We start from the raw sequence: 11,576 nt of genomic DNA on the forward strand, positions 1-11,576 counted from the left end.
TTTTTAGTTTTTTTTCCTGCGTACACCTGTGTCTCCTAGAGTGTTTCTTCTATGAAAACACTAATGGTTGGTATGCTATTAGTCTGACAAAGTTCATAGAAAATTAGGTGAAATATATATCAGGATTTTCTGGGAACATGGTATTACTAATTTTAGCCTTACAGCAGAACAGCATGCAGCAGTTACTTTCTAAAAGAACTTACTAATTCCTTCTCCTGATTTTTTCTAGGTGAGGAGATAATCTCTGGAGCTCAAAGAGTGCACATAGCTGACTTATTAACATCTCGAGCAGAGGCTTGTGAATTGATGTCAATACAATATCGCATATGTGAATTCATTTCGGTATGTTCCCTTCTTGATTCCATGGTTACGTTTCACTTGTTGCTATTTCAAATTATGATAAGCAGAATTTCTTGTGTTAAGACACGGCTGATCAGTTCTAAAATATGCACTCAGCCGCAAATCCACGACCCCAAGCACCGATCTTCCTCTCACATGATCTTTCCCGCAAGCCAGACCTCTCGTCGCCAGTTTCAACATTTGTCCGACTCCAAGGCTGTCAAACACCTCACAACTCTATAGCCTTCGACATCTCTTCCTGATTCCTCTTGCTGCGAGCACTTCTATTCCTAGTCGAACTTGTAGTAGCCGAAGCCTCTTCCTCTTATGAACTAAATCTTTAACCCAAACAACTCGGTCCTACCCGGCCTGGTAAGTATATTTTAACTTTTTTTTATTTATATACTATAACCATAGTTACCTATTAATGTATTATTAGTTGTTATATCATATATATATATATATACACACATAAAAAAATATACAAAAAAAGATGGAAAAGAAAAATAAAATAAAATAAAGAAAAGAAATTTCAAAACAAAAAAGAAAAAAAAGGAAAAGAAAGAAAAATGAGAAAATACAAAAAAAAAGAGAAGAGGGGGAAGAAGTTTCTTATGCATTTCATTGTCACCACCACCTCGTCGATGCAGGTATAACTTTCTCTAAACCCAAACCCCGTCCTCAGCGCTTACAGTGTGTCGAACAACCACCCATGCGCGTTTTTTTAACACGATGGGAGGAAGTTCATTGCGGTGCTTGCGACAAGGCGGGTGAACCTCTAAAGTCTTGCATTTGGTGTTAGCTGTGCGCCAAGGGATTCCTTATGCACACTTTTCTTAGCGTGGTGGGAGAGAACTTGGTGCGGTGCTTTCGGTGAGGCGGGCAAACCTTATGCATTTTTTTAGTATGGTGGGGCAAAACATAAGTACCCGTACGCGGGGAAAAACTGCATTTTTTCAAAACATGTGCTTTTGGAAGACCCATGCACACCTTTCTTAGCGTGGTGAAGGACAAAAATTATGGTCGCGATTTCCCACGACACCAACCGTGCACGTCTTTCTTGACGTGGCGGGCAGGCTAAGACTCCTGTAGTTTCCCCTAAAAGGGGAGACGCCGGGAGGTTGTATAAATTTGGACTGAAGCGCATAAGGACTTGAAAAAATTAATAGGGGACTTATGAACTTAATTTGGACCAAATAATAAGAACTTGGACTTTATTTGGACATTGATTTGATCATCAAAATGAACTGAATTCTAATTTGAATAAACAAGCAAATGACTTAAATCAAACTTGAGCATAAAGAACTTGAACTTGGAAATATTAAAAATGATGACGAGCAAAGACTTGTGAACTCTGGCTCAAATGAACAAGTTATAGAAAATCAAACTCATGATGGCATGGAACTTGAACCTGATCTGAACCACAAGGGGCTTGAGCTTGAACTTGACAAAGAATACAATGAACTTATGAATTTGAATTTAAACATAATAGAGAACCAAGAAGAACTTGATTTGAATAACAACTACAAGGAATCAAATGAACATAAAGAACTTTGACTCAAATTGAATACGAGCTTGAGCTAAATGGAATTGCATAGGACTTTAATTTATGCATTGAAAGACAAGGCATTCATGCCACAAGGGATTTGATTTGAACAAAATGCAAGAGTGTTTATAAGCAATCACTAAGAGTGAAGTGCAATCTAATTACAAGCAAAGACATGACTGGATACTACAAATCATATGAGGGTGATTAATTGTGACATTTGCCAACCATGCAAGCAAGTGCACAAGGACTTATGCTGAAAGCCCTATATACATGATTTGTTTGTAGGCAAATGAACAATGAAGATTTTGACTTGTTCACAGGTAGCAATGGAAATTTCATTTGCAAATCATCTAGCAACATAACAAAAAGGCAAGTAATTTATGCAATAGGTTGCATGCAAGTGACAACTAAGATATACGATGAATGCAATAATCTCCATGCGGTCAACCTCTGCTTACAAACCAATTAACACACAACCCGCAAGCAAAGGGAAACACACTTATAATACATGTGAGGTCTTATGGAGCAATGTGGGAGATCAACCATATATATGAAAGGAATGTATGCATCTCCTGGCCTACAAATAGAAAGGAATGTTGGTAGTGGTTGTCAGGAATATATGCAATGAAAGCAACAAGTTGCAATGCACGTAGCACATCATATAAGGGCAAGGACTTTTTACATTTGTAATGCATACAACATCCCTACAAGCGACTCTAGAAGAGTTGTGATGAATACAAGTGTCCGTAAATAGTATTAGAAGACTTGAATTCCTTGCAACTTGCTTGCAAACATGCAAACGCAACATGTAGTAAACACTAGGATATTCATATAGAGAATACATCGGTATCCTATAAACAGTAGTAGAAGATTTACATCAACACAACTCGACCATGGGTGATACCAGAGAGCTGGAAAGAATAAAAGATTGAAGAAAATACGAATACCCATCAATAATAGTGGAAGATTTGTTATATGCATAACGACACACCTACAAGTGTCTTATTTATGTTAGCCAACAGTAAGTCGTAGTTGTTACAACACTCAACCTCTGTTCAATGGCCAACAAATATACTAATCTTCTACAAGCCAAAGGCAGAATGATATATAGCAAATGCAAATGTCCACATGCTCTTGTAGGAAACCCGCTACATGCTCAAAATATTATCTAGGAATAATATGCCAAATGAATATGGAGAATGTAAGTGCCTACGGGCCGCTGTAGAAGACCCATTGTGTACTCGACATGAAGTCTAATGGCGAACACAAAGATATTATGACAAATACAAGCTTCTACGAGACGTCGTAGAAGGCCCGTCAGATGTTCCAAGAAATGCCCCCGCATATCCACTATAATATGTATGCACATATGTACACAAAAGGGGCAAGGGCAATCACAAAACCTGCATGGGCGGCAAGCATGTTAAGGGTACACACGTAATATCTAGGGATGCTGCGCGGGTCAATAAATGAACTCAAGTTTGAGCTCGATCCTTCTACATGGATATATATGAGTCGACACAGCTCGAATTATTGAACAGATATACGATCAAGGTGTGGACCGGAATATTTGTTTTATGCGTTTATATAAGGCCTTCAGGTCTATGACAAAGGAAATTCATTAAATAAAATCATACAAATGACAAACTCGATCCCCTATCAGCAAGTTGATAGGGTCGATAATGTTTAGTCAATGAAAATGCCCATTCACCCCAATGATGACCATGTTGTCAGAAAATTTCAACCGAAGGGGTTATTTCCAAAACATTCAAAATACCTCCAAACCTCTACAAAGTTCAAACTTCCATTAAGATGTAAACACTTTCAAATGACCCCAAAGTCACCCCGATGATGACCTTATTAACAGAAAATCTCAACAGAAGGGGTTATTATCAAATATTCAAATTGCCATCCCAAATGGCCATGAAATCCAAAATTCCAAAAATTATCCAAGTGTAGAATATTTAAAATTGAAATAATCTATCAAATCACTTAAAACAAAATCCATCCGCCATCCACAATAATTTATCGAGGTGGACAAATTGAAAAACTACTTTAGCTCACAAAGAACTAATGTCCGGTCGAGAATATTACTAGGATTCATTTTCAAAACAGTCTCTTGCCTGTAAGGACGTGGTACATATCCTCTAACAGGCCGTTTTGTCGCCAAATGGCACTGCAGGTAAACGGTTATGACCGAGGCCCTCTGAACCGAGTGTTTCTGCTGCCAAATGGCATCACGAGATAACGGTTATGCCTAGAGCCAATACGTTCCTTAGTGGCATCAAGTCCTTGAAATATGTATCAATAGAATATAATCGATAGGACATAAAGCCCTCTGTTAGCTAAGGTAGATTCAAATTTTTTTCCTTAGACAAATATTCATCCTAGGTCTACAAGGTCCCCTTGGATGAAGCAACCCATGATAGCCGACAAGGATCCTTCTGTCAGGTTGGGTCGACCAAGTCCTCTAAGTAGACCAGGGACCACGATGGTCCGGGACGACGGAACCATGGGATCTTGATCGGGGAGAATGATGAGGTAATCGACAGACATTTTAGGCAGGTTTACCGGCGAAGGAATCATAGATCGACGGCTACGATCGGGAGCTTATATTTCTGATGTTGCCATGTCATTTTATGATATTTTTCTATGTTATTTTATGTATCTTTTATTTCATGCATTAGTGACTATTTTTCCCTTATGAAGGCGTAGTGTTTCTTGTAGCCCGATGGGCATGTGAGTCTTTTATTTTCATGCTTTGAGACCTTTATAAAGGGGTCTCCTCCTATTCTATGAGCTTAATGTTTGATTAATAAAATTTCTGAAATTTGTCTTTGTCTTCTTGCTTGGGAGCTTGAGAGAAAGAGAGGAGACCTAGGAGAGGCTCCACCCGAATTACCCAACAGCCCATGCCGGTGAGCTCTTGCTTTTCTTTATTTAGTTCGTTGTTTTCTCCTTCCCCCACCATACCTCCATACCCAAACCCATCCCCACTAATTAATCAAATTCCTTCTCTCCCTCCCTTGCTTGGCCGGCCACCCATCTCACATATTCTCTCTCCTTGCCACCCAGGCATTTACTTATTACACCCTTATTTTCCCCCCTAATTGCCGCCCCCTCTTAATTTAATTTAGGGAAGGTTTAATGATAAAATAACTTCTCCCTCCAAGCCAAGAAAATCTGAAATTTAAATTCAAATTTTCTCTTCTCCCCTCCCTAGCTAACGGCCCAACTCATCCTCCCTTTCTCTTCTTCCCACCCCTCAATGTTGAATGGCGGATCCGGAGCTGAGTGGGGATTAATATTCAACGCCGACGGGAGCATTAATATCCTACGATCTCCGTGCTTTGACGTTGGATTTGAAGACGACGTCACAGTTGAAGAATACTTGGATCGAGTCGTCCCGATTCTTGTGAGCATCATCGACCGACAGTTTCGAGACTACGCTTGGACTATCATCGGACGCCATCCACCACCACTTCCACCGGTGGCTACCTCTCCGGTAACGAAGTCCTTCGTCCCCTTTTCCGTAGTGGTGCTCTCCATCTTCGTGTGGTTCTTTCTTCTCCGCTAAAGCCCAAGAGTGAACAAGTGAGAGGGTGCTCAAAGTGAACTTTTTCATTATTAATTGTGGGATTTTGTTATGAGCATTTAAGTAAGTCTTTTATCTTGAAATATTATGAATTGTTTGGTGAACTCAAAGCAAATCTTCGCCTAAGCAAGTTGATTACTTAGAATAAATTTAATTCTCTATTTTATTGGTAATAAATTTGTATTGGCAAGTTTTAATTAATTCATGTTTTAATTTCCGCACGCAATTCTCTCATTGTTTCACATCAAAAAGAGAATTATAATAAAATTAATGCTTAATTCTTTGAAAGAAAAATTTGAGAAGTCTTTTGGTTGGAGTTTGGTGGTTATACATAGGTTCTCCTCGGTGGTGGAGCTAATAATTCTTTCTGTTTTCTTACGACCCCTCTTAGAATCCCTCTTATATATCCCTACAGTCTAACACCTTTCTAAGTTCATCTCCCATCACCTATTGCAATAAAAAATAATTCTAAAGGCCTTCTTCAAGTTCTTAGCCAAAACTAGGTATCCTCACCTAATATTGATTTCCTTCCTCCTACAATCTCTTTGACCACTTGAAACCTAACCATCTACTCCATAACTCACCTTCACTCCTAACTTAACATTATTCATGGCTTCAATCCCCTTCCATTGCCTGACCTTAAATTATTAAAAGTCACCAACGAACTCTCGAGTTACACTCCCCCTTGCCTAGGTCAACCACCTCCACCTCCATCACCTTACCTATTCAACTACCAACTCTTAAAGGAATCACACATATCAAAGAAGCTCCTAAACAAAGTGGAACTTTGGTAACCTTTCACTGAAGGCCACATCTAATACTTTGGGGTAGATTATTATTGATTGTTTCCTTATTCGACCTTTTCTACTTTAGCCTTGTTCAGATGATGGGTTTCTTCCAATTTTCTGGTTTCTCAATCTCTCAGAAAAGCAGAAATTAACGGCAAATCTGTTAGAATGAGATTCTGAAAGTATAATTTTCTTGTTTTGCTAAAATTGAAGTTGAAAACTTGTTATTGTTGTGAATTCAAGTGTGTTTAATTGAATCATAAAAACAAAGTGTGTTTAATTGAAACATGCAATATTAGACTAAATCCTAGAGGAATTTGAGAAATTAATTGGATATGCATTATTTTAGTATTTTGCAAATTTTGATAACTTTTTGGGGATGATTCTTCTTGTAGTAGTGTGAATCCTGAATCTTTTAATAGCTGATTTCTATCCTTATTCTTTAATCTAAATTATTTAGTGATTGGTTTGTGTGTATGAATAAGATTTTGTCAAGTTTGAGATATCAAATATTTTTATTTTGTGAATCTTATTTGATGCTTGACTTTTATACTTATGCTTAGATTCTTTTGTGGAATTTAATATCTCAGTGTTTTTATATCATCATTTGGAGTGCATAAAAAAGCTTATTCTGATTTTTCATTATAAGAGACAAATCTTTGCATAAATAGAAGTTTGGAAACTATGAATTCTCATATTTCTATTACTTTTTGTTCAGCACATGCTAAGTTTATATTGGTGAACTCCATACCCTGAGATGTCCTACATTAAATTGTTAATAGATATATATATATATTTTTTTTTTTTAAATTGTTAATAGATCTTATGATTACATCACCATGCTCTTTAAATGTGAGACATAAGAAGTGGGTAAAAAAATAAAAAATATCCAATTTACATAAAACTAGATAAATTATGGTTCGAAATGAATGCAGCACAACTATTGTGTTGATAAAAATTACATTGCTATCTTCAATGGGAGATGTAACTTTGGAGAACTTTTAGAATATATTGATAATTTAGAATACTTTAAAGATTACCATTGTTGGATTCTGAATGAGTTGAAATTACTCAAATGAAATTAGTAGGACATGTTCAATTATGTAGGTATAGTTTTGTAAGCAAAATAAAATTGGGCTAACATGAGACATAAATTTAATTAGTAAGATGTATCATTCAAATAATATGAGTTGTAAATAAAATATTTTTAGTGTCTTGAATATAATGATGGGTTTATAGATCTTGTAATTAAATATTGTTCGCCTCAAGACTATTAGTTTTGGTTGAGTGTAGATGCTTTAAAGTATAATTTACTAAGAATCCTAGATGAGGTCTTGACCAGATCTTTGAATATTAAGGCATTCTATGAAAGAATGTTCTTTAAAGCACGCTTTAGGAGCGAAGTGAAGCAACACGCTAGCTCACATATCGCTTGCCTATGAAGCTCAAACTCACAGCAAGATGTGTTTGTTGCATTATTTCCCCGCTTTGCCACGAGCTCAAGGTAAAACATAACAAGTATATTCTTTATTTTTAAGTATTCTTACATTCATTATAGTGCTAAAAAATTATCCATAATGTGGTGTAAGTTTATTAATTAAATAACTAATTTATACATATAATATATGCGCATATGATATAGAAATTATGAATACTCTAATTAGTAAAAATGTAGCTTCACTTTGAGTTTCTCGCATTGAAGCAAAAAAAAAAACCCTTTTCGCATTGTGCTTAATGCTTTCAAAGCAACGCTGCGAGCAATCTCTTAGCACTACCATTCTCGTAATTAAAGTTCAAAATGTGTAATGTTTACCTTCTCATGTTTGTAAAATCTTTATCGACATAAGAATCATGCATAGTCACATCTAATCTTATCAAAGAAATTATTGTTCATAAATGTACTTTTAGAGGTGAAATAGTAGAAGATCTATAGTTACTGATGGATTATTTTAATGTTGTATGTTGTTGAATTTGAATTTGCATTGACATTAGAACCTATCATGAACATGTGCTTATGCTTGAGTAAGATTTATAATTTGAATTTATATTTAATTGACAGATTTTACATTAATAACCCTTTTGAGTTTGAAAGGAAAGAATATATTTTACTTTTAAAACCATACATTTAATTTCAATAACTAAAATTTTTCTGACCATCAATTTAGAATTTTTTATTTTATTGAATATTTTTAATTCTCTATTATTTGAAGATAATTTTAGATCACAAATATTGTGAGTAATTACTTTTTAAAATTTTAGTTTAAGGTTTATAGAAATTTTGAACTAGAATTTCATTTTAATTTTTCTCTAATATAAAATATAACTAAAAAAAATTCTTTTTAATAAGTATATTATATTTAAATTAAAAATAATAATAATTATATGCATTCAATAACGACAAGTTAAATAGAATGGGACACTTATATCCATATGGCTTCACTCCGGTAAATCTAATGATCCTTGATAATTAGTTGGAAACTTGTGTTATAGATATGCGGATTGTTGCACAATTTTCATCTTTAAAAGATATTAGAAGTCTTGCTGAGAAAATAACTCAGAGAAGGAAGGATATTTTATATCCTCTTATTTTCTATCTATTATTAAAATTAGCATTAGTGTTGCCCATTATAATAGGAGTTGAAAGAGTTTATTCTGCAATGACTATTATAAAAAATAAATTACGAAATACAATTGAAGATCAATGGATGAATGATAATTTAGTCCCATATATTGAGAAAAAATATTGAATCTTATTTATGATGAAGTAATCTTTCAACTCTTCTAGAATACAAAAAAGTATGTGTTACACGTAAATTTTTTCTCATCCTCTATTTAGTATTTTATTTTGTTAAAATAATAAATTTAACAAATTATTTTTGTTTTAAATTTGTCAATGTCGGTCCAAAGCTCGGATGAGGAAAGTTGAAGTAATTTTTGAAAAAAATCAAATTGGGCTCTAATTAGAAAAACTTTCTAATTTTGTCACTATAGCTAGCATAAAACTTGTCGAACTAATACACTATATTATTATTTTCTTATAAGCATGCGTATGATGATGATCCTATTAAGAACATGGTATATTCTCTAGTGCTTTGATTACATTGGTGTGTTTGGTTTGCTGCTGCAACTCTTTTTGGTTTAGCCATTGGATTCATTAGTTCAGTTATTTTAGTTTCATGTTCAGCACATGAGTTATCTAGTTTGGCTCAATGGTATGCTCTCTTTAAGTCCCCTTCAATTGTTGGCATATTATTCATTCAGTCGCTGAAAACCAGTTCTCTATGTAGTATTATTTGACCAATTTTTTCATCTTTACGTACCTATACTTTTCTATTAGGAATTTTAATTTGTCAACTGCACTTGTTTATTAGATGGCTGATTTTTGCATATAATCTTATTCCATCATTTTGACCCATATTTTTATAAATTGTAGAAGTGTTTCTTAATAAGAAGTATACAAAATCAGGAACTAAAATTTAATTATACAATTAATTACAATAAATATAGACCAACGGATTGGTGAGATGAAATCCATAAGCACATGGATAAATGAGGTAACATGCATGGAATAAATAGAGCCATGATACTTAGAGGGTAACTGATATGAGCATTAATTGTATATGTTGATACTATTTCGGCTCCTGGATACTGAAGTGGATGACTGTTGGATGTTCTATTATTGAGCTTTTTCTATTGTATTCTTATGCGTTATTGTAGTAGATGACTGCTTGTTGTTTCCTTGTTCAATCTTTCCTCATGAAGCTTTATTTGTCACTGTAGTAAGGGGCATAAATTGGAGGGGAACTTGCCAGAATGAGATTTTGGAAGTGGGAATTTCTTGTTTTGTTAAAATTAAATTTGGAAACTAATTATTCTTGGGATTTAAGTGTGTTGAATTAAAACTTGCAATATTTGGCTAATTCCTGAAAGACTCATAGTAATTACTTATTTTAGGTTATAAAGAGGACCTATTAGGCATGCAAATTATTATTGAATGGTTGACTCTCAATTCTTATGTGTAATGTTGGATGTGATTTCTTCTAGAGCTTTACAAGTCTTGATGATAATTTCTAGGGGATGAGTCTCCTTATAAATGTATGAGCCCTACATTTTCGACTCAATGTATTAGCATCCTTACGTGCATGATCTGATGGATAAACGGTGGATGCATGCATATCAAACTTTGGAAAATAGAACAAATCAAGGAACCCTCTTGATGACATAAATAAATGATCTATTTGTCAACTATTTTAGATTGCTGTTAAGTTTACATATTTCAGATTGTTTTACTCCATGTGATAAGCATGGCTTTATAAATTTATGTCACAAGGGTCAATCCTCATGGAATTAATTCTTGTGGCCTAACTAATACTCAACCAATTGAACCATACTTTGAACAAAAAAAAGAGACATAAAAAAGAACAATATATGCATATGCACACACATGCTTTAATCTAGTCATATCCATATCCCAAGTTCTTAACAATTTTACCATGGTCATGTCTTTATCATATCTATATTGCAGTACATATCCATGCTTCATGAATAATGCCATGTCGCATATGATGAGTTTTACTTATATTTTGCCATGTAACGTAGCGATGCAGCTCTGTATGTATTACCTGGTGTTAGTATTTTGTAATATTCTTGTTAATATATTTCTCTTTGTTACAGATACGGCGCATGTCCTCATGGTGGCTTCGGAGTAGGACTAGAGCGAGTGGTTATGCTCTTCTGCGGTCTTAGCAACATTCGTCAGACCTCGCTCTTCCCTCGTGACCCACAGAGGCTGGTTCCATAACAACAACGTTCTGATCTCTCAATATTTTTCTCTGATCTCCTCGCTTTGCAGGAGATTCAGTTCTAATTTTATGGGCTTGACATAAGATATAATAATTCCATCGTTGAAGGTATTATTTGTGCCATTTTTTGTGAAATAAACTTTCTATATTTTTATTTCTTATATTCTGCTGAATATGTTATTGTGAGGTGATAATTTGATAACTTATATATTCTATTTATAGCAAATTGATTTTCGTTAATCAAAATTATATATATATGTTTATTTATGCTGAAAATATTGGCTTAGATATTGGTGACTTTAATTGTTTAAGAAATTTTGAATTTATATATTCGTCCTTTTTGTTCATTTGAGCTTGCAAATTTTAGCTTTCATCTATTCTTCTTTGAGGTCTTGGTCGTTGTTTATAAAACTTGATATGTGATTATTTGTAACAGGCGTAAAAGTGATTCATCCAGTCATTAGTTTTATGGCAATTCTATCGAAAGAATTGGAATGTTCATA

General features: G+C 34.4%; 1 long non-coding RNA gene across 1 annotated transcript; it reads left to right on the forward strand.

The window, feature by feature from the left end:
* Positions 1 to 210: 210 nt before the first annotated feature.
* LOC114581198 lies at positions 211 to 11,249 on the forward strand. The gene is made up of 2 exons (XR_003703072.1): positions 211 to 342; positions 10,946 to 11,249. It is a non-coding gene; the product is annotated as an uncharacterized LOC114581198 (long non-coding RNA).
* Positions 11,250 to 11,576: the final 327 nt, after the last annotated feature.

This window comes from Dendrobium catenatum, unplaced genomic scaffold, assembly GCF_001605985.2.
Source record: "Dendrobium catenatum unplaced genomic scaffold, ASM160598v2 fragScaff_scaffold_1595, whole genome shotgun sequence".
Taxonomy (NCBI): domain Eukaryota; kingdom Viridiplantae; phylum Streptophyta; class Magnoliopsida; order Asparagales; family Orchidaceae; genus Dendrobium; species Dendrobium catenatum.